Source organism: Pelodiscus sinensis, chromosome 12, assembly GCF_049634645.1.
Source record: "Pelodiscus sinensis isolate JC-2024 chromosome 12, ASM4963464v1, whole genome shotgun sequence".
Classification (NCBI taxonomy): domain Eukaryota; kingdom Metazoa; phylum Chordata; order Testudines; family Trionychidae; genus Pelodiscus; species Pelodiscus sinensis.
In genome coordinates, this window is record NC_134722.1 from 37,711,397 (window position 1) to 37,720,441 (window position 9,045).

General features: G+C 57.4%; 1 protein-coding gene across 3 annotated transcripts in view; it reads right to left on the reverse strand.

The window, feature by feature from the left end:
* DNAAF1 (dynein axonemal assembly factor 1) overlaps positions 1–9,045 on the reverse strand; it is a 104,350-nt gene that overhangs the window by 95,017 nt on the left and 288 nt on the right. The window lies entirely within an intron of this gene.

Sequence of the window (9,045 nt, forward strand, 5' to 3'; positions counted from 1 at the left end):
CGCGATGGAGCCACGCCAGCTACTGGATTGGCTCGGGGAGACGCAGCGGAGACAACAACAAGCCCAGCAGGAGCAACAAACACAGTTAATCCAGCAACTCACTACTCAGTTCCAGGAGCACCAGAGACAGCTGGTACGGGAACTGTCGGCGCAGCAGGAGCAATGGCGCCAGACTGTAGAAAAAAGAGTCGGAGCGCCGGCAACAAACTCTACAGGACCCGTGGAGGGACCCGGGTTGCCCCTCCGGCTCACGAAGTTGGGGCCTCAGGATGACCCAGAGGCTTTCCTGACGACCTTTGAGCGGGTGGCCACCGCAGCCAGGTGGGCGCCGGAGCAATGGGCCACCCTGCTGGCCCCGTATCTTACAGGGCCCACCCAACTGGCCTACCGGAGCCTATCCGTCAACGACGCCCTAAACTACCACAAGGTCCGAGAGGCCATCTTGGACCAAATAGGACACTCTCCCGAAACCTGCCGCCAGAAGTTCCGACAGGAGGCATTGAAGGCGGGGGACCGGCCTAGGGCGGTGGCTCAGCGCCTCCGAGAGTGGGCGACCCGGTGGTTGGAGCCAGAGCACAAAACGGGCACTCAGGTCCTGGAGCTGATTGTTCTGGAGCAGTTCATCCACATCTTGCCCCGGGACGGGCAACGGTGGGTGCGGAGAAACCGACCCACGACCGTGAACGAGGCGGTGGGCCTAATGGAGGCCCATCTCTTGGCGGAGACAGAAGAAGGCAGCGCCCGACGAGAGGCGCTACCGGGCCCGAAGGCGGGGGGCACGCGACCACAAGGTAAGCCCACCGAGAGGGCCCAGCCCGCGGGGAACCGGCGAGGGAGGGACAATATACCCCGGCTGGCCCCCGTGTGGCCAACCAAGACAATGGGGAGATCGGAGGGGGAAGACGCCCCCGAGAGGCCCCCCGGGGAGCCCCGGCCTGGCCCGAAAGGACCTTGCTTCCAGTGCGGGCAAGAGGGGCACTTTAAAAGAGACTGCCCGCTCATGGACTGTACCCTGGCCCAAGAGGAACGAGCGGAAGCCACAGGAGGGAGGCAGTGCGGGCAACGGAGAGTCCTCACGGATATGAGGGTTGGGGACCGGCGCGTGAAGGCCCTGGTGGACTCAGGCGCTACGATGACGTTGGTGCGGACGGACCTGATCCCCCCGGGGCGGCCCGGCGGGGACCCCGTAAGGATGAAATGCGTGCATGGCGACGTAAAGGCCTACCCCACCGTCTGGGTCCGCCTAACCGGAGGCGGACAAGAACGGGTCTGGAGGGTGGGGAAGGCCCCGCACCTGCCCTACCCCGTGCTAATCGGGCGAGACTGGCCCGAATTCGGACGACTGCCCGGAGCGACGAGCGACAACCCCGGGAAGACATCAACAGAGACACGTGCCTGCAGGTGGAAGAGGCCCCTGATTTCGTGGTATAACAGAGACAAGATCCCTCACTCCAGCATGCCTGGGAGCAGGCCGCCGGCCCAAGGGAGACAGACGGGGACCTGGAGACCCCAGCCCAAGGACCGAGCTTCCAGGTACTAAATGACCGCCTGTATCGAGTGACCAAAGAGGGAGGGGGGGGGGGAACTCAGACAACTGGTAGTCCCGGCGCGGTTTCGGCGGGAGGTCCTAGAGTTAGGACACGCCAACCCGTGGTCGGGCCATCTGGGGCGGGAAAAAACCCTGGCATGGGTGCTCCAGAGGTTTTATTGGCCCGGGGTGTTCCGAGCCGTAAGTGACTTTTGCGAGTCATGCCCCGAGTGCCAGCGCACGGCCCCGGCTCGGGTACCGAAGGCACCATTGGTGCCCCTCCCAATAGTGACGGTGCCGTTCGAACGCATAGCGATGGACTTGGTGGGACCCCTCGAGCCTTCGGGGAGAGGCCACCGGTATATTATGGTTGTAATAGACTATGCGACCCGCTACCCCGAGGCCGCCCCGCTCAGGAACACCAAGGCCCTTACCTTGGCCCGGGAATTAATGAAGATTTTTTCGAGGGTGGGCCTCCCCCAGGCGATCCTCACGGACCAAGGCCCGAACGTCACCTCCCGGGTCATCCGGGAACTTTGCCGGCTGTTGAAGATTCGACGACTACAGACTTCCGTCTACCACCCTCAGACGGACGGATTGGTCGAAAGATTTAACCAAACGTTAAATGGTATGCTGCGACGATTCGTGCAGGACGAACCCCGAGGATCGGACCAGCTGCTCCCGGGCCTCCTGTTCGCGGTTCGGGAAGTCCCCCAGTCATCAACGGGCTTTTCACCCTTCGAGCTCCTCTACGGGCGTCACCCCAGGGGGATTCTAGACTTGCTGCGTGAGGGATGGGAGAGCCAGGCCACCTCGGGAAGGGGGACCGTCCAATACATTACCGAACTGCGCGAAAGACTAAGCCGACTCGGAGAATACGCCCGATTAAACCTGGAAGACACCCAGAGGCGGCAGACCCGGTATTATGATGCCAAGGCACGGCTGAGGGAGTTCCAACCGGGGGACCGGGTGATGCTCCTACTGCCGACAAAGGAATCCAAACTACTGGCCCAGTGGCAGGGACCCTTCGAGGTGGTGAAAAGAGTGGGAGAAGTGGATTACGAGATCAGGTTGGCGGGGAGCCGGCGGGGCACCCAGGTCTTCCACGTGAACCTGTTGAAAAAGTGGGTCCCCCGCGAGGCCCTGATGATTGCCACGCCATCCGAAGGAGAAGACCTCGGTCCTTGGGGCGGGGAGGAAGAACTGGAAGGAGAGGGCGCGATAGGAGCGGAGTTGACGGACCCTCAGCGGGAACAACTACGGGACGTCCTCCAGAGACACCGAAAGACACTCACCACCCGACCCGGACGCACGACCCTAGGGACACACCGGATAGAAACCGAAGGCGGAAAGGTCGTCCGAGAGCCACTCCGTCCGTTGCCCCGAAAGGTGTGGGACACCGTCGCCTGGGAAATCCAGCAGATGCTGCAGTGGGGCGTGATAGAGGAGTCCAGGAGCGAGTGGCGGAGCCCGATTGTCCTTGTCCCGAAACCAGACGGGTCGACGAGGTTCTGTATCGATTTCAGAAAAATCAACTCCATCTCCCGCTTCGACGCGTACCCTATGCCCCGGGTGGACGAACTCCTCGAGCGACTAGGCCAAGCCGCGTACATATCAACCTTGGACCTCTCCAAGGGGTACTGGCAGATCCCGCTAGACCCCGAAGCCAGGGAAAAGACAGCCTTTTCAACCCCAGTGGGACTATTCCACTTCATAACCATGCCTTTCGGACTACATGGAGTGGCGGCCACCTTTCAGAGGGTGATGGACCGCATGCTGACCCCCCACCAAGAGTACTCCGCCGCCTATATAGACGACATCGTCGTCTACAGCCAGACGTGGGAAGAACATCTAAAGCATTTGGAAAAAATACTAACGGCCCTCAGTCAGGCCGGTCTCACGGCCAACCCAAAAAAGTGCCGCTTCGCACAGCGCGAGGTGTCGTACTTGGGGTACACAGTCGGGAGGGGGAAGCTGAAGCCAATTTTCAGTAAAATCCAAGCGCTCCGCGACTACCCGAGGCCAACAACAAAGAGACAGGTACGACAGTTTTTGGGGCTCGTGGGTTACTATAGACGGTTCGTACCTCAATTTGCCACCCTCGCGGCGCCCCTGATGGAGATGGTAAAGAACACCGAACCAACGCGAGTGAGGTGGACCCTGCCAGCAGACCGGGCGTTCCGGACATTAAAGGACAAACTGTCAGACGCCCCAGTGCTGACCCAACCCGATTTTAACAGACCTTTCTTCCTGTACACAGATGCCTCTGAGGTGGGCCTCGGGGCGGTTCTAGCCCAGGAACGACAGGGAGAAGAACACCCCATTCTATACCTCAGCAGGAAGCTCCTGACCAGAGAAAGAAGTTACGCCACTGTGGAAAAGGAGGCCCTGGCGGTGAGGTGGGCGATTGACGCCCTGAGATATTACTTATGGGGAAATAAATTCAAACTGATAACAGATCATGCCCCCCTTGTGTGGCTAAATACAATGAAAGATATGAACACCCGCATTATGCGCTGGTACCTAGCACTACAACCCTACTGTTTCGAGGTGGTACACCGGCCGGGGGCCACCCACAAAAACGCGGACTTTTTCTCACGGATAGGAGAAACCACGAACCCCCCGAGGGAGTCCCTCCAAAGGGGGGAGGTATGTGACGGACCCCCGCCGGTCCGCACTAGAACCGTGGCCGTCGGCACCCCCTGGGGGCCGCCTGACGGACCGGCAGGCAGCCCGGAGAGCAGGAGAGAGCGGTCCTGGGAGGAAACCCCGCAGGGGGACGGGCGGCTAACCCCCCGGCGGGGAAGGAGGGGTCAGGGACAGCCCCATCGGAGGGGCGAGGAGCCCGCCCGGCGTTCCGCCCGGCCAGAACCGCACGGAACCGGCTTCAGGCTGGGACGCCCCGGCCGTGACGTCAGCGGACGCCAGGACGCTGGGGGGGCGGCCTGGGTGCCCCTGACGTTATCACCCGGGCCGCTTGAAAAGCGACCCGGCGGAGCAGGACGAGGCGGCACTCGGGAGAGCTGCCGCCCCCACCGCCGACCTAGCCGCCAAGGGGAACCCCCCCCCCCCGCCGTGGAGGAGACAAGGGAGCGACCCTGAACCCTCACGACGGCCGCAGGACGAGACCGGCGCCTCGGGCGGGGTAAGTGACTGCGGGACTCCCCCCACCGGGGAGGAGGGGAGCGGGGAGTGGAAGCAGCCCGGGGCGGGGGCCTTCTGGCGCCCGTGGACAGGCGCGTTACGGGGATAAACCCCGCCTGTTGTGTGAGGAACGTACACTGCGTTCTCCCCCCACTTAGGGCCCCGGGCTGGGACCCGGGGGAGAGGGCGGGCCCGGGTCCCCCACGTCCTCCCTCCCTACCACGAGACCCCAACCCACAGAACCCCGCTGGGGTGACTAGATAAAAGGGCAAGGACCCTGTCAATTCGACTGTCCCGACGGGGACCCGACTTACCGGCAGGCCGCCGGAGGCGACCCCATCCCCCCGCCAGGACCCCGGGCAGACTGGTACCCCGGGCCAGCCCCGAGAAGGAACCCCGAGTTCGCTGATCCCCGACCCGGACTCGCGGCCGGGTGATCACACTCAATCAGCCAGACGGCGGGTCCGCTGAACCCCCCTTTCCCCGCCAGAAGGGGGCGCTCGCACCCACACGGGCCGTCACAGCTTCAGTCTGGGTGCCTGTGGTCTGCTGGGGACCGTCCCCAGCAGACCACAGGCTCCCGGACTGAAGCCGCAGCCGCGGGGGGGTCCCGCGCCTCTGAGGCTTTGCCAGAGCAAAGCCTCAGAGGCGCGGGGAACCGACGCTGCTGCCGCTTCAATCTGGGTGCCTGTGGTCTGCTGTCACAACGGCCCACCGGGCCAGTCCACCCCTGCACTCGCCAGCTGATAAAACCTACTCGCCACGGGTGAGCGGGCGAGTGCATTTGTCAACCCCTGCTTACTTATTTCTGATAGCAGCTGGGCTAAGCTGGCTGTGTCATATTAATCTTACCCACGCTAACCTACTACATGCCCCTGCCTTATACGGGTGTCCCCCACAGATCTTTTACTCTGTGGAGGTTTCATCCATCTCCCTCCTTGTAGGGTGCATCATCTAACCCTCTACTTCTCATATGTCATACAAATTCCTTGTGGGTAGGAGTACCAAACCCTCCTGTTTCCCATATCACATGAACAGCCTTCCCCCACACATGGGGGATATCTCCCTGGATGGATTTTGGGTGGGGTATGTGAGGGTGTTGTTCCTCCCCCCTCACCACCCGCAAGCCTCAGGTAGGCAGGCAGCCTGAGTGAACAATACAGGCAGTCCCCGAGTTACGCGGATCCGACTTACGTCGGATCCGCAGTTACAAACGGGGCACTTCCTCTCCCTGGTCTCGAGCAGACCAGGGAGAGGAAGCAAAGTGGCGGCGGAACGCGCAGCCAGCTGACAGCCCAGACGCGCTCCGCTCTGCTCCCCCCCCCCCCGTCTGCAGACCAGGGGGAGGGGGAGCAGAGCAGAGCAGAGCGGCGGAACGCGCGTTCTGCCGCTCCGCTCCGCTCTGCTCCGCTCCGCTCCGCTCTGCTCCGCTCTGCTCCCCCTCCCCCTGATCTGCAGGGGGGGGGGGAGCAGAGCGGAGCGCGCGGCCAGCTGACAGCCCAGACGCGCGTTCCGCCTTTCTGCTCTACTCTGCTCCCCCTCCCCCTGGTCTGCAGACCTGGGGGACGGGGAGCAGAGCAGAGCAAAGCCGCGGAGCCCGAGGGCAGCAGGATAGCCACGCGCGTCTGGGCTGTCCCGCTGCCCGTGTGTTCCGCCGCTTTGCTCCCCGTCCCCCTGGTCTGCAGACCAGGGGGACGGGGAGCAAAGCAGAGCAAAGCCACGGAGCCCGAGGGCAGCAGGATAGCCACGGCGCGTCTGGGCTGTCCCGCTGCCCCCGTGCTCCACGGCTTTGCTCCGGACGCCTGTGGTACAGCAGCTGGGGCGCTGCCGGTTGGTCCCGTAGCGCCGCTCTGGGTGCCACTGGACCAACCCAGCAGCACCCCAGCTGCTCTGCCCCAGGTGTCCCCTAGTCAGCAGCTGCTGAAAATGACCAGTGGCTGACTACAGGAAGCCCCTGCCCCGGGCTTCCTGGAATCAGCCGCTGATCAGTTTCAGCAGCAGCTGACTTGGGGATGCCTGGGGTTCTTAAGTTGAATCTGTATGTAAGTCAGAACTGGTGTCTAGATTCAGCCACTGTTGAAACTGATCAGTTTCAGCAGCGGCTGAATCTGGACGCCAGTTCCGACTTACATACAGATTCAACTTAAGAACAAACCTACAGTCCCTATCTTGTACAATAGTGATAGAAATGTAGCCGTGTTAGTCTGGGGTAGTTGAAGCAAAATGCAGGACAATGTAGCACTTTAAAGACTAACAAGATGGTTTATTAGATGATGAGCTTTCGTGGGCCAGACCCACTTCCTCAGATCAAATAGTGGAAGAAAGTAGTCACAACCATATATACCAAAGGATACAATTAAAAAAAATGAACAAATATGAAAAGGACAAATCACATTGCAGAACAGAAGGGGGATGCGGGGGGGTGGGAAGGGGGAGGAAGGAAGGTAAGTGTCTGTGAATTGCTGATATTAAAGGTAGGGAGAGTGGGATGTTTGTGAGTTAATGGTATTACAGGTGATAATACATGTTTCCCCAATTATCACCTGTAATACCATTAACTCACAAACATCCCACTCTCCCTACCTTTAATATCAGCAATTCACAGACACTTACCTTCCTTCCTCCCCCTTCCCACCCCCCCCCCCCCGCATCCCCCTTCTGTTCTGCAATGTGATTTGTCCTTTTCATATTTGTTCATTTTTTTTAATTGTATCCTTTGGTATATATGGTTGTGACTACTTTCTTCCACTATTTGATCTGAGGAAGTGGGTCTGGCCCACGAAAGCTCATCATCTAATAAACCATCTTGTTAGTCTTTAAAGTGCTACATTGTCCTATCTTGTACGTAACCCGGGGACTGCCTGTATAATAAATTCTGCTGAGACAGGAGATTGCTCCCAGCTTGCATCCTTGAGGCAGAGAAACAAAATTTTGTTTATAAACAGTGATTAATAGGGGATTAACACAAGCTTGGTGAACTGCAAAAGGTAAGTAGTCTAAATGGGAAGTAATTGTAGATTTTTCTACCATGGATCTTAAAAAGCAAGTAATTGACACAGACTTATTGGTTAACTTTGTAAATGGTTATCCTATTACATCCCTATTTTCTACAACTGTTTCTATTGTTGTATTCAACATAAAATCCCATACTGGGTCAGACCAAAAGTCCATCTAACCTAGTATCCTGTCTTCCAACAGTGACCAATGTTAGATGCCCCAGAGGGAGTGAACAGAACAGTTAGTCATCAAATGATCCCTCTTCATCCATTTCCAGCCTCTGGCAAACAGAGGCTAGGCACACCATTCCTACCCATCCTGGTTAGTAGAACTTGATAGACCATGCATTTATCTGGTTCTTTTTTGAACCCTGTTAAAGTCCTGGTCTTCACAACATACTCTGGCAAGGATTTCCACAAGTTGACTGTATGCTACATGAAGAAAAACTTCATTTTGTTAGTTTTAAACCTGCTACCTAGTAATTTAATTTGGTGACCCCTAGTTCTTATGTTACGGGAACAAGTAAATCACTTTTCGTTACTCATTTTCTGCATACCTGTCATGATTTTATAGATCTCTATCATATCCCCCCTTAGTCTCTTTTCTGAGATGAAAAGTCCCAGTCTTTTTAATCTTGCTTCAGATAGCATGTGTTCCAACCCCCCTAAACATTTTTCTTGCCCTTTTCTGAACTTTTTCCAACGCCAACTGAACTTTTTTCAGATGAGGTGACCACACCTGTACACAGTATTCAAGATGTGAGCATACCATGGATTTATTTAGAGGCAATAAGATAGTCTTTGTCTTATTCTCTATTCCTTTCTAAATGATTCCTAACATTCTGTTTGCTTTTTTGACTGCTGCTGCACATTGAGTGGATGTTTTCAGACAACTATCCACAATGACTCCTAGATCTCTCCATTGAGTGGTTATAGCTAAATGAATCCCCATCATTTTGTATGTATAGTTGGGATTATGTTTTCCAACGTGGATTACTTTGCATTTATCAACATTAAAATGAATCTGCTATTTTATTGCCAAATCACCTAGTTTTGTGAGATCCTTGAGACGCTTTTCACAATTTGCTTTGTTCTTAACTATTCTGAGCAGTTTGGTATCCTCTGCCAATGTTGCCACCTCACTCTTCATTCCTTTCTCCGGGTCATGTCTAACTATGTTGAATAGGCTTGGCCCCCGCACGGACCATTGGGAGATACCACTAGTGACCTCTCTCCACTCTGAAAACTGACCAGGGGGGTTACTAGCGCAGTTCCTCAGAGAACTCGCCCACCTTGATGCAATTCCCTCAGAGCGGGGATGCACAGCCCTGCCCTCACGAAGCGCTTGTCCCAGAGGCGGCGGGGTCACACTCCCGC